Source organism: Rhodnius prolixus, unplaced genomic scaffold, assembly GCF_049639745.1.
Source record: "Rhodnius prolixus isolate KJV_2025 unplaced genomic scaffold, Rpr scaffold_3, whole genome shotgun sequence".
In the NCBI taxonomy this organism is placed as follows: Eukaryota; Metazoa; Arthropoda; class Insecta; order Hemiptera; family Reduviidae; genus Rhodnius; species Rhodnius prolixus.
The window spans coordinates 4,236,989-4,262,372 of NW_027411603.1; the positions used below are offsets into that span (position 1 = coordinate 4,236,989).

General features: G+C 27.7%; 1 protein-coding gene across 2 annotated transcripts in view; it reads right to left on the reverse strand.

Moving 5' to 3' along the window:
* The window catches only part of LOC141452495 (uncharacterized), a 155,083-nt gene extending 154,079 nt beyond the window's left edge, over positions 1-1,004 (reverse strand). For both annotated transcript variants that reach the window (XM_074124699.1, XM_074124697.1), the window contains exon 1: positions 849-1,004. The gene's annotated coding sequence lies outside the window, so the exon portion shown is untranslated. The remainder of the gene's footprint in view (positions 1-848) is intronic.
* Between the last annotated feature and the right edge of the window lie 24,380 nt (positions 1,005-25,384).

Here is a 25,384-nt window from a genome sequence, read left to right on the forward strand (position 1 = left end):
TGCGTATTTCACGCGAGAAATTCTCGAAATTTCCCGGAAAATTTTTTTCCACTATTTCATAAGAAAACTTCAAGTAAATGTTTATACAGACTCAAAATTTTTCTTCTAAAACTGACTTAACGAAAGTTCAGAGATAAATGCCGACTTCTGAACTTAATGATTTAACATCATTAAAAAGAACGAAAAATTCTACATATTAATTTATTAATTATTGTATTAAATTAATAATTATTATATTAATAAAAGTATTAATTTAATCCTTTATATCTGATATTGAGTGTACCATTACTTTTATCCAATTAATTAATTAAAAATTATTAATAAATATAAATATATTGACAACTTATTGAATTTAATAGAAAAGCTTTTTTTGTCTCATTGCAAACGGGTAAAAAGAAAGAGGTAAAAAGGAACAGCCCCGCGTGACTCTATACTATTGTTTATGCAAACACCGCAATACAACACTGCCTTGCACGGTTTAGTATAAAGCATTTTACTACAAGTTTCAGCATTTATTTTATATTAATTAAAAATTTAAATATTAATTTTAATTAATTAAAAAATCATTTATAAAAATTTATTTTATTAATTATTTTTGTTTTTATTATTAAGCATATATATATTTGAATAATTAATTATTGAAATTAAATATTGTGCATGGTGCAAATTGAAAAATTAAAGTGTTATGAATAAAAAAAATAATAATAATCGAACTAATTTGACAGCAATTTTCATACAAGCAAAAAATAAACGTCTTAATACAATTTTTTTTTTTTAATTTATCTGCTCAAATTAATTTTTTTTTAAAAATTAAACATTAATTTGTTAATAAATGTTTATAGACTCACCGTATTAAATATAAAATAAAAAAATGTTGTTATAATGCTATGACTAAATATGGGTGCCCATATTGGCAGTTGCCAGTGGCGTGGCTGCAACTACACTGCAGACTTGTCGAGTTGCTCACCAACCGACGCCACTCTACTATATTGTACGAAAACATCCGGCCCAAAAGCTTCTCTCTTACTCACTCGCTCTCTTTCACTCTTTCACGCTCTCTCTCCCCACCATTTATGCCAACAGTTCCAAATACTCATACAAAAAAATATATAAATATGTATATATATATATATATATATATATATATATATATATATATAAAAACTCGACTGGTACTAACTTTGTCGCAATATATAGTTCATTCTCCTTTCCCACTCCAACTGCCTCTATAACCCTCTCACAGTCTATCTCACTCTCTTCTCGCACTCTCTCACTCACAGTTAATACGTTCGATATTAAATGTATTAATTCGGACAATATTGTGTGAACTTTTTAATTATATTTTAATATACAGAATTTTTTGAAATTCTATTCTCTTTTCAGAAAGAATTGCTACCACCATGATAAAATATCAGAGGTCTTTAGGGTCCGCACATTTTTTCAGCACGCTGCCGGTCTTCGGACAATGATCTCTCGTTGCAGACCACACTGTCCCCCCCCTAGACCTCTAGAAAAGAGATGTAAAGGTTTAAAAGTTGTACGTATTTGAAAAGACCGTAAATTTAACCTTCCATATCTCATTAACTACTATCAATAATATCTTGCAGATAATACCAGTTATACAGCTATGTATTCTCTACATTTCGGTAAAGAAATCATAGAAATCTGACAAATACGAAAAGAGATATTAACGTGTGAAATTTGAAAGAATTCGAAACGAAGTTGAAAACGTTAAAAAATTTAACCTTCTATAACTCAATAACTATTATCACTGAAAAGTCGCTATTTATACCAGTTGTAGAGCTAACCATTCTCTACAATTTGGTAAAGATTCATTAAAATCTGATAAATACGAAAAGAGATGTAAAGGTTTAAAAATTGAACGTATTTGAAAAGACCGAATATTTATCCTTCCATATCTCATTAACTACTATCAATAATATCATACAGATTATACCAGTTATACAGTTATGTATTCTCTACATTTCGGAAAAGAAATCATAGAAATCTGACAAATACGAAAAGAGATATTAACGTGTGAAATTTGAAAGAATTCGAAACGAAGTTGTAAACGTTAAAAAATTTAACCTTCTATAACTCAATAACTATTATCACCAAAACATCGCTATTTATACCAGTTGTAGAACTAACATTTCTCTACAATTTGGTAAAGAATTCGTTAAAATCAAGTAAATACGAAAAGAGATGTAAAGGTTTAAAAGTTGTACGTATTTGAAAAGACCGTAAATTTAACCTTCCATATCTCATTAACTACTATCAATAATATCTTGCAGATAATACCAGTTATACAGCTATGTATTCTCTACATATCGGTAAAGAAATCATAGAAATCTGACAAATACGAAAAGAGATATTAACGTGTGAAATTTGAAAGAATTCGAAACGAAGTTGAAAACTTTAAAAAATATAACCTTCTATAACTCAATAACTATTATCACTATAACATCGCTATTTATACCAGTTGTAGAACTAACATTTCTCTACAATTTGGTAAAGAATTCGTTAAAATCTAGTAAATACGAAAAGAGATGTAAAGGTTTAAAAGTTGCACGTATTTGAAAAGACCGTAAATTTAACCTTCCATATCTCATTAACTACTATCAATAATATCTTGCAGATAATACCAGTTATACAGCTATGTATTCTCTACATTTCGGTAAAGAAGTCATAGAAATCTGACAAATACGAAAAGAGATATTAACGTGTGAAATTTGAAAGAATTCGAAACGAAGTTGGAAACGTCAAAAAATTTAACCTTCTATAACTCAATAACTATTATCACTGAAACGTCGCTATTTATACCAGTTGTAGAGCTAACCATTCTCTACAATTTGGTAAAGATTCACTAAAATCTGATAAATACGAAAAGAGATATAAAGGTTTGAAATTTGAAGGAATTCGAAACGAAGTTGAAAACGTTAAAAAATTTAACCTTCTATAACTCAATAACTATTATCACTGAAACGTCGCTATTTATACCAGTTGTAGAGCTAACCATTCTCTACAATTTGGTAAAGATTCATTAAAATCTGATAAATACGAAAAGAGATGTAAAGGTTTAAAAGTTGAACGTATTTGAAAAGACCGAATATTTATCCTTCCATATCTCATTAACTACTATCAATAATATCATACAGATTATACCAGTTATACAGTTATGTATTCTCTACATTTCGGAAAAGAAATCATAGAAATCTGACAAATACGAAAAGAGATATTAACGTGTGAAATTTGAAAGAATTCGAAACGAAGTTGAAAACGTTAAAAAATTTAACCTTCTATAACTCAATAACTATTATCACCAAAACATCGCTATTTATACCAGTTGTAGAACTAACATTTCTCTACAATTTGGTAAAGAATTCGTTAAAATCTAGTAAATACGAAAAGAGATGTAAAGGTTTAAAAGTTGTACGTATTTGAAAAGACCGTAAATTTAACCTTCCATATCTCATTAACTACTATCAATAATATCTTGCAGATAATACCAGTTATACAGCTATGTATTCTCTACATTTCGGTAAAGAAGTCATAGAAATCTGACAAATACGAAAAGAGATATTAACGTGTGAAATTTGAAAGAATTCGAAACGAAGTTGAAAACGTTAAAAAATTTAATCTTCTATAACTCAATAACTATTATCACCAAAACATCGCTATTTATACCAGTTGTAGAACTAACATTTCTCTACAATTTGGTAAAGAATTCGTTAAAATCTAGTAAATACGAAAAGAGATGTAAAGGTTTAAAAGTTGAACGTATTTGAAAAGACCAAAAATATAACCTTCCATATCACATTAACTACTATCAATAATACCTTACAGATTATACCAGTTATACAGCTATATATTCTCTACAATTCGGTAAAGAAATCAAAGAAATCTGACAAATACGAAAAGAGATATTAACGTGTGAAATTTGAAAGAATTCGAAACGAAGTTGGAAACGTTAAAAAATTTAACCTTCTATAACTCAATAACTATTATCACTATAACATCGGTATTTATACCAGTTGTAGAACTAACTTTTCTCTACAATTTGATAATGAATTCATTAAAATCTGATAAATACGAAAAGCGATGTAAAGGTTTAAATGTTGAACGTATTTGAAAAGACCGAATATTTAACCTTCCATATCTCATTAACTACTATCAATAATATCTTGCCGATACTACCATTTATATAGCTATGTATTCTCTACATTTCGGTAAAGCAATCATAGAAATCTGACAAATACGAAAAGAGATATTAACGTGTGAAATTTGAAAGAATTCGAAACGAAGTTAAAAACGTTAAAAAATTTAACCTTCTATAACTCAATAACTATTATCACTATAACATCGCTATTTATACCAGTTGTAGAACTAACATTTCTCTACAATTTGGTAAAGAATTCGTTAAAATCTAGTAAATACGAAAAGCGATGTAAAGGTTTAAATGTTGAACGTATTTGAAAAGACCGAATATTTAACCTTCCATATCTCATTAACTACTATCAATAATATCTTGCCGATACTACCATTTATATAGCTATGTATTCTCTACATTTCGGTAAAGCAATCATAGAAATCTGACAAATACGAAAAGAGATATTAACGTGTGAAATTTGAAAGAATTCGAAACGAAGTTAAAAACGTTAAAAAATTTAACCTTCTATAACTCAATAACTATTATCACTATAACATCGCTATTTATACCAGTTGTAGAACTAACATTTCTCTACAATTTGGTAAAGAATTCGTTAAAATCTAGTAAATACGAAAAGAGATGTAAAGGTTTAAAAGTTGTACGTATTTGAAAAGACCGTAAATTTAACCTTCCATATCTCATTAACTACTATCAATAATATCTTGCAGATAATACCAGTTATGCAGCTATGTATTCTCTACATTTCGGTAAAGAAATCATAGAAATCTGACAAATACGAAAAAAGATATTAACGTGTGAAATTTGAAAGAATTCGAAACGAAGTTGAAAACGTTAAAAAATTAAACCTTCTATAACTCAATAACTATTATCACTATAACATCGCTATTTATACCAGTTGTAGAGCTAACCATTCTCTACAATTTGGTAAAGATTCATTAAAATCTGATAAATACGAAAAGAGATGTAAAGGTTTAAAAGTTGAACGTATTTGAAAAGACCAAATATTTATCCTTCCATATCTCATTAACTACTATCAATAATAACTTGCAGATAATACCAGTTATACAGCTATGTATTCTCTACATTTCGGTAAAGAAATCATACAAATCTGACAAATACGAAAAGAGATATTAAGGTTTGAAATTTGAAGGAATTCGAAACGAAGTTGGAAACGTCAAAAAATTTAACCTTCTATAACTCAATAACTATTATCACTGAAACGTCGCTATTTATACCAGTTGTAGAGCTAACCATTCTCTACAATTTGGTAAAGATTCACTAAAATCTGATAAATACGAAAAGAGATATAAAGGTTTGAAATTTGAAGGAATTCGAAACGAAGTTGAAAACGTTAAAAAAATTAACCTTCTATAACTCAATAACTATTATCACTATAACATCACTATTTATACCAGTTGTAGAACTAACATTTCTCTACAATTTGGTAAAGAATTCGTTAAAATCTAGTAAATACGAAAAGAGATGTAAAGGTTTAAAAGTTGTACGTATTTGAAAAGACTGTAAATTTAACCTTCCATATCTCATTAACTACTATCAATAATATCATACAGATTATACCAGTTATACAGTTATGTATTCTCTACATTTCGAAAAAGAAATCATAGAAATCTGACAAATACGAAAAGAGATATTAAGGTGTGAAATTTGAAAGAATTCGAAACGAAGTTGAAAACGTTAAAAAATTTAACCTTCTATAACTCAATAACTATTATCACCAAAACATCGCTATTTATACCAGTTGTAGAACTAACATTTCTCTACAATTTGGTAAAGAATTCGTTAAAATCTAGTAAATACGAAAAGAGATGTAAAGGTTTAAAAGTTGTACGTATTTGAAAAGACCGTAAATTTAACCTTCCATACCTCATTAACTACTATCAATAATATCATACAGATAATACCAGTTATACAGCTATGTATTCTCTACATTTCGGTAAAGAAATCATAGAAATCTGACAAATACGAAAAGAGATATTAACGTGTGAAATTTGAAAGAATTCGAAACGAAGTTGAAAAAGTTAAAAAATTTAACCTTCTATAACTCAATAACTATTTTCAACAAAACATCGCTATTTATACCAGTTGTAGAAATAACATTTCTCTACAATTTGGTAAAGAATTCGTTAAAATCTAGTAAATACGAAAAGAGATGTAAAGGTTTAAAAGTTGAACGTATTTGAAAAGACCAAAAATTTAACCTTCCATATCACATTAACTACTATCAATAATACCTTACAGATTATACCAGTTATACAGCTATATATTCTCTACAATTCGGTAAAGAAATCAAAGAAATCTGACAAATACGAAAAGAGATATTAACGTGTGAAATTTGAAAGAATTCGAAACGAAGTTGGAAACTTTAAAAAATTTAACCTTCTATAACTCAATAACTATTATCACTATAACATCGCTATTTATACCAGTTGTAGAACTAACATTTCTCTACAATTTGGTAAAGAATTCGTTAAAATCTAGTAAATACGAAAAGAGATGTAAAGTTTAAAAGTTGTACGTATTTGAAAAGACCAAATATTTATCCTTCCATATCTCATTAACTACTATCAATAATATCTTGCAGATAATACCAGTTATACAGCTATGTATTCTCTACATTTCGGTAAAGAAATCATAGAAATCTGACAAATGCGAAAAGAGATATTAAGGTTTGAAATTTGAAGGAATTCGAAACGAAGTTGGAACCTTAAAAAAATTTAACCTTCTATAACTCAATAACTATTATCACTGAAACGTCGCTATTTATACCAGTTGTAAAGCTAACCATTCTCTACAATTTGGTAAAGATTCATTAAAATCTGATAAATACGAAAAGAGATATAAAGGTTTGAAATTTGAAGGAATTCGAAACGAAGTTGAAAACGTTAAAAAATTTAACCTTCTATAACTCAATAACTATTATCACCAAAACATCGCTATTTATACCAGTTGTAGAACTAACATTTCTCTACAATTTGGTAAAGAATTCGTTAAAATCTAGTAAATACGAAAAGAGATGTACAGGTTTAAAAGTTGAACGTATTTGAAAAGACCAAAAATTTAACCTTCCATATCACATTAACTACTATCAATAATACCTTACAGATTATACCAGTTATTCAGCTATATATTCTCTACAATTCGGTAAAGAAACCAAAGAAATCTGACAAATACGAAAAGAGATATTAACGTGTGAAATTTGAAAGAATTCGAAACGAAGTTGGAAACATTAAAAAATTTACCCTTCTATAACTCAATAACTTTTATCACTATAACATCGCTATTTATACCAGTTGTAGAACTAACATTTCTCTACAATTTGGTAAAGAATTCGTTAAAATCTAGTAAATACGAAATGAGATGTAAAGGTTTAAAAGTTGTACGTATTTGAAAAGACCGTAAATTTAACCTTCCATATCTCATTAACTACTATCAATAATATCTTGCAGATAATACCAGTTATACAGTTATGTATTCTCTACATTTCGGTAAAGAAATCATAGAAATCTGACAAATACGAAAAGAGATATTAACGTGTGAAATTTGAAAGAATTCGAAACGAAGTTGAAAACGTTAAAAAATTTAATCTTCTATAACTCAATAACTATTATCACCAAAACATCGCTATTTATACCAGTTGTAGAACTAACATTTCTCTACAATTTGGTAAAGAATTCGTTAAAATCTAGTAAATACGAAAAGAGATGTAAAGGTTTAAAAGTTGTACGTATTTGAAAAGACCGTAAATTTAACCTTCCATATCACATTAACTACTATCAATAATATCTTACAGATTATACCAGTTATACAGCTATATATTCTCTACAATTCGGTAAAGAAATCAAAGAAATCTGACAAATACGAAAAGAGATATTAACGTGTGAAATTTGAAAGAATTCGAAACGAAGTTAAAAACGTTAAAAAATTTAACCTTCTATAACTCAATAACTATTATCACCAAAACATCGCTATTTACACCAGTTGTAGAGCTAATTATTCTCTACAATTTGGTAAAGATTCATTAAAATCTGATAAATACGAAAAGAGATGTAAAGGTTTAAAAGTTGAACGTATTTGAAAAGACCAAATATTTATCCTTCCATATCTCATTAACTACTATCAATAATATCTTGCAGATAATACCAGTTATACAGCTATGTATTCTCTACATTTCGGTAAAGAAATCATAGAAATCTGACAAATGCGAAAAGAGATATTAAGGTTTGAAATTTGAAGGAATTCGAAACGAAGTTGGAAACGTCAAAAAATTTAACCTTCTATAACTCAATAACTATTATCACTGAAACGTCGCTATTTATACCAGTTGTAAAGCTAACCATTCTCTACAATTTGGTAAAGATTCATTAAAATCTGATAAATACGAAAAGAGATATAAAGGTTTGAAATTTGAAGGAATTCGAAACGAAGTTGAAAACGTTAAAATATTTAACCTTCTATAACTCAATAACTATTATCACTGAAACGTCGCTATTTATACCAGTTGTAGAGCTAACCATTCTCTACAATTTGGTAAAGATTCATTAAAATCTGATAAATACGAAAAGAGATGTAAAGGTTTAAAAGTTGAACGTATTTGAAAATACCGAATATTTATCCTTCCATATCTCATTAACTACTATCAATAATATCATACAGATTATACCAGTTATACAGTTATGTATTCTCTACATTTCGGTAAAGAAATCATAGAAATCTGACAAATACGAAAAGAGATATTAACGTGTGAAATTTGAAAGAATTCGAAACGAAGTTGATAACGTTAAAAAATTTAACCTTCTATAACTCAATAACTATTATCACCAAAACATCGCTATTTATACCCGTTGTAGAACTAACATTTCTCTACAATTTGGTAAAGAATTCGTTAAAATCTAGTAAATACGAAAAGAGATGTACAGGTTTAAAAGTTGAACGTATTTGAAAAGACCAAAAATTTAATCTTCCATATCACATTAACTACTATCAATAATACCTTACAGATTATACCAGTTATTCAGCTATATATTATCTACAATTCGGTAAAGAAACCAAAGAAATCTGACAAATACGAAAAGAGATATTAACGTGTGAAATTTGAAAGAATTTGAAACGAAGTTGGAAACTTTAAAAAATTTAACCTTCTATAACTCAATAACTTTTATCACTATAACATCGCTATTTATACCTGTTGTAGAACTAACATTTCTCTACAATTTGGTAAAGAATTCGTTAAAATCTAGTAAATACGAAAAGAGATGTAAAGGTTTAAAAGTTGTACGTATTTGAAAAGACCGTAAATTTAACCTTCCATATCTCATTAACTACTATCAATAATATCTTGCAGATAATACCAGTTATACAGCTATGTATTCTCTACATTTCGGTAAAGAAATCATAGAAATCTGACAAATACGAAAAGAGATATTAACGTGTGAAATTTTAAAGAATTCGAAACGAAGTTGAAAACGTTAAAAAATTTAACCTTCTATAACTCAATAACTATTATCACCAAAACATCGCTATTTATACTAGTTGTTGTACTAACATTTCTCTACAATTTGGTAAAGAATTCGTTAAAATCTAGTAAATACGAAAAGAGATGTAAAGGTTTAAATGTTGAACGTATTTGAAAAGACCAAAAATTTAACCTTCCATATCACATTAACTACTATCAATAATACCTTACAGATTATACCAGTTATACAGCTATATATTCTCTACAATTCGGTAAAGAAATCAAAGAAATCTGACAAATACGAAAAGAGATATTAACGTGTGAAATTTGAAAGAATTCGAAACGAAGTTGGAAACTTTAAAAAATTTAACCTTTTATAACTCAATAACTATTATCACTATAACATCGCTATTTATACCAGTTGTAGAACTAACATTTCTCTACAATTTGGTAAAGAATTCGTTAAAATCTAGTAAATACGAAAAGAGATGTAAAGGTTTAAAAGTTGTACGTATTTGAAAAGACCGTAAATTTAACCTTCCATATCTCATTAACTACTATCAATAATATCTTGCAGATAATACCAGTTATACAGTTATGTATTCTCTACATTTCGGTAAAGAAATCTGACAAATACGAAAAGAGATATTAACGTGTGAAATTTGAAAGAATTCGAAACGAAGTTGAAAACGTTAAAAAATTTAACCTTCTATAACTCAATAACTATTATCACCAAAACATCGCTATTTACACCAGTTGTAGAGCTAATTATTCTCTACAATTTGGTAAAGATTCATTAAAATCTGATAAATACGAAAAGAGATGTAAAGGTTTAAAAGTTGAACGTATTTGAAAAGACCAAATATTTATCCTTCCATATCTCATTAAGTACTATCAATAATATCTTGCAGATAATACCAGTTATACAGCTATGTATTCTCTACATTTCGGTAAAGAAATCATAGAAATCTGACAAATGCGAAAAGAGATATTAAGGTTTGAAATTTGAAGGAATTCGAAACGAAGTTGGAAACGTCAAAAAATTTAACCTTCTATAACTCAATAACTATTATCACTGAAACGTCGCTATTTATACCAGTTGTAAAGCTAACCATTCTCTACAATTTGGTAAAGATTCATTAAAATCTGATAAATACGAAAAGAGATATAAAGGTTTGAAATTTGAAGGAATTCGAAACGAAGTTGAAAACGTTAAAATATTTAACCTTCTATAACTCAATAACTATTATCACTGAAACGTCGCTATTTATACCAGTTGTAGAGCTAACCATTCTCTACAATTTGGTAAAGATTCATTAAAATCTGATAAATACGAAAAGAGATGTAAAGGTTTAAAAGTTGAACGTATTTGAAAATACCGAATATTTATCCTTCCATATCTCATTAACTACTATCAATAATATCATACAGATTATACCAGTTATACAGTTATGTATTCTCTACATTTCGGTAAAGAAATCATAGAAATCTGACAAATACGAAAAGAGATATTAACGTGTGAAATTTGAAAGAATTCGAAACGAAGTTGATAACGTTAAAAAATTTAACCTTCTATAACTCAATAACTATTATCACCAAAACATCGCTATTTATACCCGTTGTAGAACTAACATTTCTCTACAATTTGGTAAAGAATTCGTTAAAATCTAGTAAATACGAAAAGAGATGTACAGGTTTAAAAGTTGAACGTATTTGAAAAGACCAAAAATTTAATCTTCCATATCACATTAACTACTATCAATAATACCTTACAGATTATACCAGTTATTCAGCTATATATTATCTACAATTCGGTAAAGAAACCAAAGAAATCTGACAAATACGAAAAGAGATATTAACGTGTGAAATTTGAAAGAATTTGAAACGAAGTTGGAAACTTTAAAAAATTTAACCTTCTATAACTCAATAACTTTTATCACTATAACATCGCTATTTATACCTGTTGTAGAACTAACATTTCTCTACAATTTGGTAAAGAATTCGTTAAAATCTAGTAAATACGAAAAGAGATGTAAAGGTTTAAAAGTTGTACGTATTTGAAAAGACCGTAAATTTAACCTTCCATATCTCATTAACTACTATCAATAATATCTTGCAGATAATACCAGTTATACAGCTATGTATTCTCTACATTTCGGTAAAGAAATCATAGAAATCTGACAAATACGAAAAGAGATATTAACGTGTGAAATTTTAAAGAATTCGAAACGAAGTTGAAAACGTTAAAAAATTTAACCTTCTATAACTCAATAACTATTATCACCAAAACATCGCTATTTATACTAGTTGTTGTACTAACATTTCTCTACAATTTGGTAAAGAATTCGTTAAAATCTAGTAAATACGAAAAGAGATGTAAAGGTTTAAATGTTGAACGTATTTGAAAAGACCAAAAATTTAACCTTCCATATCACATTAACTACTATCAATAATACCTTACAGATTATACCAGTTATACAGCTATATATTCTCTACAATTCGGTAAAGAAATCAAAGAAATCTGACAAATACGAAAAGAGATATTAACGTGTGAAATTTGAAAGAATTCGAAACGAAGTTGGAAACTTTAAAAAATTTAACCTTTTATAACTCAATAACTATTATCACTATAACATCGCTATTTATACCAGTTGTAGAACTAACATTTCTCTACAATTTGGTAAAGAATTCGTTAAAATCTAGTAAATACGAAAAGAGATGTAAAGGTTTAAAAGTTGTACGTATTTGAAAAGACCGTAAATTTAACCTTCCATATCTCATTAACTACTATCAATAATATCTTGCAGATAATACCAGTTATACAGTTATGTATTCTCTACATTTCGGTAAAGAAATCTGACAAATACGAAAAGAGATATTAACGTGTGAAATTTGAAAGAATTCGAAACGAAGTTGAAAACGTTAAAAAATTTAACCTTCTATAACTCAATAACTATTATCACCAAAACATCGCTATTTACACCAGTTGTAGAGCTAATTATTCTCTACAATTTGGTAAAGATTCATTAAAATCTGATAAATACGAAAAGAGATGTAAAGGTTTAAAAGTTGAACGTATTTGAAAAGACCAAATATTTATCCTTCCATATCTCATTAAGTACTATCAATAATATCTTGCAGATAATACCAGTTATACAGCTATGTATTCTCTACATTTCGGTAAAGAAATCATAGAAATCTGACAAATGCGAAAAGAGATATTAAGGTTTGAAATTTGAAGGAATTCGAAACGAAGTTGGAAACGTCAAAAAATTTAACCTTCTATAACTCAATAACTATTATCACTGAAACGTCGCTATTTATACCAGTTGTAAAGCTAACCATTCTCTACAATTTGGTAAAGATTCATTAAAATCTGATAAATACGAAAAGAGATATAAAGGTTTGAAATTTGAAGGAATTCGAAACGAAGTTGAAAACGTTAAAATATTTAACCTTCTATAACTCAATAACTATTATCACTGAAACGTCGCTATTTATACCAGTTGTAGAGCTAACCATTCTCTACAATTTGGTAAAGATTCATTAAAATCTGATAAATACGAAAAGAGATGTAAAGGTTTAAAAGTTGAACGTATTTGAAAATACCGAATATTTATCGTTCCATATCTCATTAACTACTATCCATAATATCATACAGATTATACCAGTTATACAGTTATGTATTCTCTACATTTCGGTAAAGAAATCATAGAAATCTGACAAATACGAAAAGAGATATTAACGTGTGAAATTTGAAAGAATTCGAAACGAAGTTGATAACGTTAAAAAATTTAACCTTCTATAACTCAATAACTATTATCACCAAAACATCGCAATTTATACCAGTTGTAGAACTAACATTTCTCTACAATTTGGTAAAGAATTCGTTAAAATCTAGTAAATACGAAAAGAGATGTACAGGTTTAAAAGTTGAACGTATTTGAAAAGACCAAAAATTTAACCTTCCATATCACATTAACTACTATCAATAATACCTTACAGATTATACCAGTTATTCAGCTATATATTCTCTACAATTCGGTAAAGAAACCAAAGAAATCTGACAAATACGAAAAGAGATATTAACGTGTGAAATTTGAAAGAATTTGTAACGAAGTTGGAAACTTTAAAAAATTTAACCTTCTATAACTCAATAACTTTTATCACTATAACATCGCTATTTATACCTGTTGTAGAACTAACATTTCTCTACAATTTGGTAAAGAATTCGTTAAAATCTAGTAAATACGAAAAGAGATGTAAAGGTTTAAAAGTTGAACGTATTTGAAAAGACCAAATATTTATCCTTCCATATCTCATTAACTACTATCAATAATATCTTGCAGATAATACCAGTTATACAGCTATGTATTCTCTACATTTCGGTAAAGAAATCATAGAAATCTGACAAATGCGAAAAGAGATATTAAGGTTTGAAATTTGAAAGAATTCGAAACGAAGTTAAAAACGTTAAAAAATTTAACCTTCTATAACTCAATAACTATTATCACCAAAACATCGCTATTTACACCAGTTGTAGAGCTAATTATTCTCTACAATTTGGTAAAGATTCATTAAAATCTGATAAATACGAAAAGAGATGTAAAGGTTTAAAAGTTGAACGTATTTGAAAAGACCAAATATTTATCCTTCCATATCTCATTAACTACTATCAATAATATCTTGCAGATAATACCAGTTATACAGCTATGTATTCTCTACATTTCGGTAAAGAAATCATAGAAATCTGACAAATGCGAAAAGAGATATTAAGGTTTGAAATTTGAAGGAATTCGAAACGAAGTTGGAAACGTCAAAAAATTTAACCTTCTATAACTCAATAACTATTATCACTGAAACGTCGCTATTTATACCAGTTGTAAAGCTAACCATTCTCTACAATTTGGTAAAGATTCATTAAAATCTGATAAATACGAAAAGAGATATAAAGGTTTGAAATTTGAAGGAATTCGAAACGAAGTTGAAAACGTTAAAATATTTAACCTTCTATAACTCAATAACTATTATCACTGAAACGTCGCTATTTATACCAGTTGTAGAGCTAACCATTCTCTACAATTTGGTAAAGATTCATTAAAATCTGATAAATACGAAAAGAGATGTAAAGGTTTAAAAGTTGAACGTATTTGAAAATACCGAATATTTATCCTTCCATATCTCATTAACTACTATCAATAATATCATACAGATTATACCAGTTATACAGTTATGTATTCTCTACATTTCGGTAAAGAAATCATAGAAATCTGACAAATACGAAAAGAGATATTAACGTGTGAAATTTGAAAGAATTCGAAACGAAGTTGATAACGTTAAAAAATTTAACCTTCTATAACTCAATAACTATTATCACCAAAACATCGCTATTTATACCCGTTGTAGAACTAACATTTCTCTACAATTTGGTAAAGAATTCGTTAAAATCTAGTAAATACGAAAAGAGATGTACAGGTTTAAAAGTTGAACGTATTTGAAAAGACCAAAAATTTAACCTTCCATATCACATTAACTACTATCAATAATACCTTACAGATTATACCAGTTATTCAGCTATATATTATCTACAATTCGGTAAAGAAACCAAAGAAATCTGACAAATACGAAAAGAGATATTAACGTGTGAAATTTGAAAGAATTTGAAACGAAGTTGGAAACTTTAAAAAATTTAACCTTCTATAACTCAATAACTTTTATCACTATAACATCGCTATTTATACCTGTTGTAGAACTAACATTTCTCTACAATTTGGTAAAGAATTCGTTAAAATCTAGTAAATACGAAAAGAGATGTAAAGGTTTAAAAGTTGTACGTATTTGAAAAGACCGTAAATTTAACCTTCCATATCTCATTAACTACTATCAATAATATCTTGCAGATAATACCAGTTATACAGCTATGTATTCTCTACATTTCGGTAAAGAAATCATAGAAATCTGACAAATACGAAAAGAGATATTAACGTGTGAAATTTTAAAGAATTCGAAACGAAGTTGAAAACGTTAAAAAATTTAACCTTCTATAACTCAATAACTATTATCACCAAAACATCGCTATTTATACTAGTTGTTGTACTAACATTTCTCTACAATTTGGTAAAGAATTCGTTAAAATCTAGTAAATACGAAAAGAGATGTAAAGGTTTAAATGTTGAACGTATTTGAAAAGACCAAAAATTTAACCTTCCATATCACATTAACTACTATCAATAATACCTTACAGATTATACCAGTTATACAGCTATATATTCTCTACAATTCGGTAAAGAAATCAAAGAAATCTGACAAATACGAAAAGAGATATTAACGTGTGAAATTTGAAAGAATTCGAAACGAAGTTGGAAACTTTAAAAAATTTAACCTTTTATAACTCAATAACTATTATCACTATAACATCGCTATTTATACCAGTTGTAGAACTAACATTTCTCTACAATTTGGTAAAGAATTCGTTAAAATCTAGTAAATACGAAAAGAGATGTAATGGTTTAAAAGTTGTACGTATTTGAAAAGACCGTAAATTTAACCTTCCATATCTCATTAACTACTATCAATAATATCTTGCAGATAATACCAGTTATACAGTTATGTATTCTCTACATTTCGGTAAAGAAATCTGACAAATACGAAAAGAGATATTAACGTGTGAAATTTGAAAGAATTCGAAACGAAGTTGAAAACGTTAAAAAATTTAACCTTCTATAACTCAATAACTATTATCACCAAAACATCGCTATTTACACCAGTTGTAGAGCTAATTATTCTCTACAATTTGGTAAAGATTCATTAAAATCTGATAAATACGAAAAGAGATGTAAAGGTTTAAAAGTTGAACGTATTTGAAAAGACCAAATATTTATCCTTCCATATCTCATTAACTACTATCAATAATATCTTGCAGATAATACCAGTTATACAGCTATGTATTCTCTACATTTCGGTAAAGAAATCATAGAAATCTGACAAATGCGAAAAGAGATATTAAGGTTTGAAATTTGAAGGAATTCGAAACGAAGTTGGAAACGTCAAAAAATTTAACCTTCTATAACTCAATAACTATTATCACTGAAACGTCGCTATTTATACCAGTTGTAAAGCTAACCATTCTCTACAATTTGGTAAAGATTCATTAAAATCTGATAAATACGAAAAGAGATATAAAGGTTTGAAATTTGAAGGAATTCGAAACGAAGTTGAAAACGTTAAAATATTTAACCTTCTATAACTCAATAACTATTATCACTGAAACGTCGCTATTTATACCAGTTGTAGAGCTAACCATTCTCTACAATTTGGTAAAGATTCATTAAAATCTGATAAATACGAAAAGAGATGTAAAGGTTTAAAAGTTGAACGTATTTGAAAATACCGAATATTTATCGTTCCATATCTCATTAACTACTATCCATAATATCATACAGATTATACCAGTTATACAGTTATGTATTCTCTACATTTCGGTAAAGAAATCATAGAAATCTGACAAATACGAAAAGAGATATTAACGTGTGAAATTTGAAAGAATTCGAAACGAAGTTGATAACGTTAAAAAATTTAACCTTCTATAACTCAATAACTATTATCACCAAAACATCGCAATTTATACCAGTTGTAGAACTAACATTTCTCTACAATTTGGTAAAGAATTCGTTAAAATCTAGTAAATACGAAAAGAGATGTACAGGTTTAAAAGTTGAACGTATTTGAAAAGACCAAAAATTTAACCTTCCATATCACATTAACTACTATCAATAATACCTTACAGATTATACCAGTTATTCAGCTATATATTCTCTACAATTCGGTAAAGAAACCAAAGAAATCTGACAAATACGAAAAGAGATATTAACGTGTGAAATTTGAAAGAATTTGTAACGAAGTTGGAAACTTTAAAAAATTTAACCTTCTATAACTCAATAACTTTTATCACTATAACATCGCTATTTATACCTGTTGTAGAACTAACATTTCTCTACAATTTGGTAAAGAATTCGTTAAAATCTAGTAAATACGAAAAGAGATGTAAAGGTTTAAAAGTTGAACGTATTTGAAAAGACCAAATATTTATCCTTCCATATCTCATTAACTACTATCAATAATATCTTGCAGATAATACCAGTTATACAGCTATGTATTCTCTACATTTCGGTAAAGAAATCATAGAAATCTGACAAATGCGAAAAGAGATATTAAGGTTTGAAATTTGAAAGAATTCGAAACGAAGTTAAAAACGTTAAAAAATTTAACCTTCTATAACTCAATAACTATTATCACCAAAACATCGCTATTTACACCAGTTGTAGAGCTAATTATTCTCTACAATTTGGTAAAGATTCATTAAAATCTGATAAATACGAAAAGAGATGTAAAGGTTTAAAAGTTGAACGTATTTGAAAAGACCAAATATTTATCCTTCCATATCTCATTAACTACTATCAATAATATCTTGCAGATAATACCAGTTATACAGCTATGTATTCTCTACATTTCGGTAAAGAAATCATAGAAATCTGACAAATGCGAAAAGAGATATTAAGGTTTGAAATTTGAAGGAATTCGAAACGAAGTTGGAAACGTCAAAAAATTTAACCTTCTATAACTCAATAACTATTATCACTGAAACGTCGCTATTTATACCAGTTGTAAAGCTAACCATTCTCTACAATTTGGTAAAGATTCATTAAAATCTGATAAATACGAAAAGAGATATAAAGGTTTGAAATTTGAAGGAATTCGAAACGAAGTTGAAAACGTTAAAATATTTAACCTTCTATAACTCAATAACTATTATCACTGAAACGTCGCTATTTATACCAGTTGTAGAGCTAACCATTCTCTACAATTTGGTAAAGATTCATTAAAATCTGATAAATACGAAAAGAGATGTAAAGGTTTAAAAGTTGAACGTATTTGAAAATACCGAATATTTATCCTTCCATATCTCATTAACTACTATCAATAATATCATACAGATTATACCAGTTATACAGTTATGTATTCTCTACATTTCGGTAAAGAAATCATAGAAATCTGACAAATACGAAAAGAGATATTAACGTGTGAAATTTGAAAGAATTCGAAACGAAGTTGATAACGTTAAAAAATTTAACCTTCTATAACTCAATAACTATTATCACCAAAACATCGCTATTTATACCCGTTGTAGAACTAACATTTCTCTACAATTTGGTAAAGAATTCGTTAAAATCTAGTAAATACGAAAAGAGATGTACAGGTTTAAAAGTTGAACGTATTTGAAAAGACCAAAAATTTAACCTTCCATATCACATTAACTACTATCAATAATACCTTACAGATTATACCAGTTATTCAGCTATATATTATCTACAATTCGGTAAAGAAACCAAAGAAATCTGACAAATACGAAAAGAGATATTAACGTGTGAAATTTGAAAGAATTTGAAACGAAGTTGGAAACTTTAAAAAATTTAACCTTCTATAACTCAATAACTTTTATCACTATAACATCGCTATTTATACCTGTTGTAGAACTAACATTTCTCTACAATTTGGTAAAGAATTCGTTAAAATCTAGTAAATACGAAAAGAGATGTAAAGGTTTAAAAGTTGTACGTATTTGAAAAGACCGTAAATTTAACCTTCCATATCTCATTAACTACTATCAATAATATCTTGCAGATAATACCAGTTATACAGCTATGTATTCTCTACATTTCGGTAAAGAAATCATAGAAATCTGACAAATACGAAAAGAGATATTAACGTGTGAAATTTTAAAGAATTCGAAACGAAGTTGAAAACGTTAAAAAATTTAACCTTCTATAACTCAATAACTATTATCACCAAAACATCGCTATTTATACTAGTTGTTGTACTAACATTTCTCTACAATTTGGTAAAGAATTCGTTAAAATCTAGTAAATACGAAAAGAGATGTAAAGGTTTAAATGTTGAACGTATTTGAAAAGACCAAAAATTTAACCTTCCATATCACATTAACTACTATCAATAATACCTTACAGATTATACCAGTTATACAGCTATATATTCTCTACAATTCGGTAAAGAAATCAAAGAAATCTGACAAATACGAAAAGAGATATTAACGTGTGAAATTTGAAAGAATTCGAAACGAAGTTGGAAACTTTAAAAAATTTAACCTTTTATAACTCAATAACTATTATCACTATAACATCGCTATTTATACCAGTTGTAGAACTAACATTTCTCTACAATTTGGTAAAGAATTCGTTAAAATCTAGTAAATACGAAAAGAGATGTAAAGGTTTAAAAGTTGTACGTATTTGAAAAGACCGTAAATTTAACCTTCCATATCTCATTAACTACTATCAATAATATCTTGCAGATAATACCAGTTATACAGTTATGTATTCTCTACATTTCGGTAAAGAAATCTGACAAATACGAAAAGAGATATTAACGTGTGAAATTTGAAAGAATTCGAAACGAAGTTGAAAACGTTAAAAAATTTAACCTTCTATAACTCAATAACTATTATCACCAAAACATCGCTATTTACACCAGTTGTAGAGCTAATTATTCTCTACAATTTGGTAAAGATTCATTAAAATCTGATAAATACGAAAAGAGATGTAAAGGTTTAAAAGTTGAACGTATTTGAAAAGACCAAATATTTATCCTTCCATATCTCATTAACTACTATCAATAATATCTTGCAGATAATACCAGTTATACAGCTATGTATTCTCTACATTTCGGTAAAGAAATCATAGAAATCTGACAAATGCGAAAAGAGATATTAAGGTTTGAAATTTGAAGGAATTCGAAACGAAGTTGGAAACGTCAAAAAATTTAACCTTCTATAACTCAATAACTATTATCACTGAAACGTCGCTATTTATACCAGTTGTAAAGCTAACCATTCTCTACAATTTGGTAAAGATTCATTAAAATCTGATAAATACGAAAAGAGATATAAAGGTTTGAAATTTGAAGGAATTCGAAACGAAGTTGAAAACGTTAAAATATTTAACCTTCTATAACTCAATAACTATTATCACTGAAACGTCGCTATTTATACCAGTTGTAGAGCTAACCATTCTCTACAATTTGGTAAAGATTCATTAAAATCTGATAAATACGAAAAGAGATGTAAAGGTTTAAAAGTTGAACGTATTTGAAAATACCGAATATTTATCCTTCCATATCTCATTAACTACTATCAATAATATCATACAGATTATACCAGTTATACAGTTATGTATTCTCTACATTTCGGTAAAGAAATCATAGAAATCTGACAAATACGAAAAGAGATATTAACGTGTGAAATTTGAAAGAATTCGAAACGAAGTTGATAACGTTAAAAAATTTAACCTTCTATAACTCAATAACTATTATCACCAAAACATCGCTATTTATACCAGTTGTAGAACTAACATTTCTCTACAATTTGGTAAAGAATTCGTTAAAATCTAGTAAATACGAAAAGAGATGTACAGGTTTAAAAGTTGAACGTATTTGAAAAGACCAAAAATTTAACCTTCCATATCACATTAACTACTATCAATAATACCTTACAGATTATACCAGTTATTCAGCTATATATTCTCTACAATTCGGTAAAGAAACCAAAGAAATCTGACAAATACGAAAAGAGATATTAACGTGTGAAATTTGAAAGAATTTGTAACGAAGTTGGAAACTTTAAAAAATTTAACCTTCTATAACTCAATAACTTTTATCACTATAAAATCGCTATTTATACCTGTTGTAGAACTAACATTTCTCTACAATTTGGTAAAGAATTCGTTAAAATCTAGTAAATACGAAAAGAGATGTAAAGGTTTAAAAGTTGTACGTATTTGAAAAGACCGTAAATTTAACCTTCCATATCTCATTAACTACTATCAATAATATCTTGGAGATAATACCAGTTATACAGCTATGTATTCTCTACATTTCGGTAAAGAAATCATAGAAATCTGACAAATACGAAAAGAGATATTAACGTGTGAAATTTGAAAGAATTCGAAACGAAGTTGAAAACGTTAAAAAATTTAACCTTCTATAACTCAATAACTATTATCACCAAAACATCGCTATTTATACTAGTTGTTGTACTAACATTTCTCTACAATTTGGTAAAGAATTCGTTAAAATCTAGTAAATACGAAAAGAGATGTAAAGGTTTAAATGTTGAACGTATTTGAAAAGACCAAAAATTTAACCTTCCATATCACATTAACTACTATCAATAATACCTTACAGATTATACCAGTTATACAGCTATATATTCTCTACAATTCGGTAAAGAAATCAAAGAAATCTGACAAATACGAAAAGAGATATTAACGTGTGAAATTTGAAAGAATTCGAAACGAAGTTGGAAACTTTAAAAAATTTAACCTTTTATAACTCAATAACTATTATCACTATAACATCGCTATTTATACCAGTTGTAGAACTAACATTTCTCTACAATTTGGTAAAGAATTCGTTAAAATCTAGTAAATACGAAAAGAGATGTAAAGGTTTAAAAGTTGTACGTATTTGAAAAGACCGTAAATTTAACCTTCCATATCACATTAACTACTATCAATAATATCTTACAGATTATACCAGTTATACAGCTATATATTCTCTACAATTCGGTAAAGAAATCAAAGAAATCTGACAAATACGAAAAGAGATATTAACGTGTGAAATTTGAAAGAATTCGAAACGAAGTTAAAAACGTTAAAAAATTTAACCTTCTATAACTCAATAACTATTATCACCAAAACATCGCTATTTACACCAGTTGTAGAGCTAATTATTCTCTACAATTTGGTAAAGATTCATTAAAATCTGATAAATACGAAAAGAGATGTAAAGGTTTAAAAGTTGAACGTATTTGAAAAGACCAAATATTTATCCTTCCATATCTCATTAACTACTATCAATAATATCTTGCAGATAATACCAGTTATACAGCTATGTATTCTCTACATTTCGGTAAAGAAATCATAGAAATCTGACAAATGCGAAAAGAGATATTAAGGTTTGAAATTTGAAGGAATTCGAAACGAAGTTGGAAACGTCAAAAAATTTAACCTTCTATAACTCAATAACTATTATCACTGAAACGTCGCTATTTATACCAGTTGTAAAGCTAACCATTCTCTACAATTTGGTAAAGATTCATTAAAATCTGATAAATACGAAAAGAGATATAAAGGTTTGAAATTTGAAGGAATTCGAAACGAAGTTGAAAACGTTAAAATATTTAACCTTCTATAACTCAATAACTATTATCACTGAAACGTCGCTATTTATACCAGTTGTAGAGCTAACCATTCTCTACAATTTGGTAAAGATTCATTAAAATCTGATAAATACGAAAAGAGATGTAAAGGTTTAAAAGTTGAACGTATTTGAAAATACCGAATATTTATCCTTCCATATCTCATTAACTACTATCAATAATATCATACAGATTATACCAGTTATACAGTTATGTATTCTCTACATTTCGGTAAAGAAATCATAGAAATCTGACAAATACGAAAAGAGATATTAACGTGTGAAATTTGAAAGAATTCGAAACGAAGTTGATAACGTTAAAAAATTTAACCTTCTATAACTCAATAACTATTATCACCAAAACATCGCTATTTATACCCGTTGTAGAACTAACATTTCTCTACAATTTGGTAAAGAATTCGTTAAAATCTAGTAAATACGAAAAGAGATGTACAGGTTTAAAAGTTGAACGTATTTGAAAAGACCAAAAATTTAACCTTCCATATCACATTAACTACTATCAATAATACCTTACAGATTATACCAGTTATTCAGCTATATATTATCTACAATTCGGTAAAGAAACCAAAGAAATCTGACAAATACGAAAAGAGATATTAACGTGTGAAATTTGAAAGAATTTGAAACGAAGTTGGAAACTTTAAAAAATTTAACCTTCTATAACTCAATAACTTTTATCACTATAACATCGCTATTTATACCTGTTGTAGAACTAACATTTCTCTACAATTTGGTAAAGAATTCGTTAAAATCTAGTAAATACGAAAAGAGATGTAAAGGTTTAAAAGTTGTACGTATTTGAAAAGACCGTAAATTTAACCTTCCATATCTCATTAACTACTATCAATAATATCTTGCAGATAATACCAGTTATACAGCTATGTATTCTCTACATTTCGGTAAAGAAATCATAGAAATCTGACAAATACGAAAAGAGATATTAACGTGTGAAATTTTAAAGAATTCGAAACGAAGTTGAAAACGTTAAAAAATTTAACCTTCTATAACTCAATAACTATTATCACCAAAACATCGCTATTTATACTAGTTGTTGTACTAACATTTCTCTACAATTTGGTAAAGAATTCGTTAAAATCTAGTAAATACGAAAAGAGATGTAAAGGTTTAAATGTTGAACGTATTTGAAAAGACCAAAAATTTAACCTTCCATATCACATTAACTACTATCAATAATACCTTACAGATTATACCAGTTATACAGCTATATATTCTCTACAATTCGGTAAAGAAATCAAAGAAATCTGACAAATACGAAAAGAGATATTAACGTGTGAAATTTGAAAGAATTCGAAACGAAGTTGGAAACTTTAAAAAATTTAACCTTTTATAACTCAATAACTATTATCACTATAACATCGCTATTTATACCAGTTGTAGAACTAACATTTCTCTACAATTTGGTAAAGAATTCGTTAAAATCTAGTAAATACGAAAAGAGATGTAAAGGTTTAAAAGTTGTACGTATTTGAAAAGACCGTAAATTTAACCTTCCATATCTCATTAACTACTATCAATAATATCTTGCAGATAATACCAGTTATACAGTTATGTATTCTCTACATTTCGGTAAAGAAATCTGACAAATACGAAAAGAGATATTAACGTGTGAAATTTGAAAGAATTCGAAACGAAGTTGAAAACGTTAAAAAATTTAACCTTCTATAACTCAATAACTATTATCACCAAAACATCGCTATTTACACCAGTTGTAGAGCTAATTATTCTCTACAATTTGGTAAAGATTCATTAAAATCTGATAAATACGAAAAGAGATGTAAAGGTTTAAAAGTTGAACGTATTTGAAAAGACCAAATATTTATCCTTCCATATCTCATTAACTACTATCAATAATATCTTGCAGATAATACCAGTTATACAGCTATGTATTCTCTACATTTCGGTAAAGAAATCATAGAAATCTGACAAATGCGAAAAGAGATATTAACGTGTGAAATTTGAAGGAATTCGAAACGAAGTTGGAAACGTCAAAAAATTTAACCTTCTATAACTCAATAACTATTATCACTGAAACGTCGCTATTTATACCAGTTGTAAAGCTAACCATTCTCTACAATTTGGTAAAGATTCATTAAAATCTGATAAATACGAAAAGAGATATAAAGGTTTGAAATTTGAAGGAATTCGAAACGAAGTTGAAAACGTTAAAATATTTAACCTTCTATAACTCAATAACTATTATCACCAAAACATCGCTATTTATACCAGTTGTAGAACTAACATTTCTCTACAATTTGGTAAAGAATTCGTTAAAATCTAGTAAATACGAAAAGAGATGTAAAGGTTTAAAAGTTGAACGTATTTGAAAAGACCAAAAATATAACCTTCCATATCACATTAACTACTATCAATAATACCTTACAGATTATACCAGTTATACAGCTATATATTCTCTACAATTCGGTAAAGAA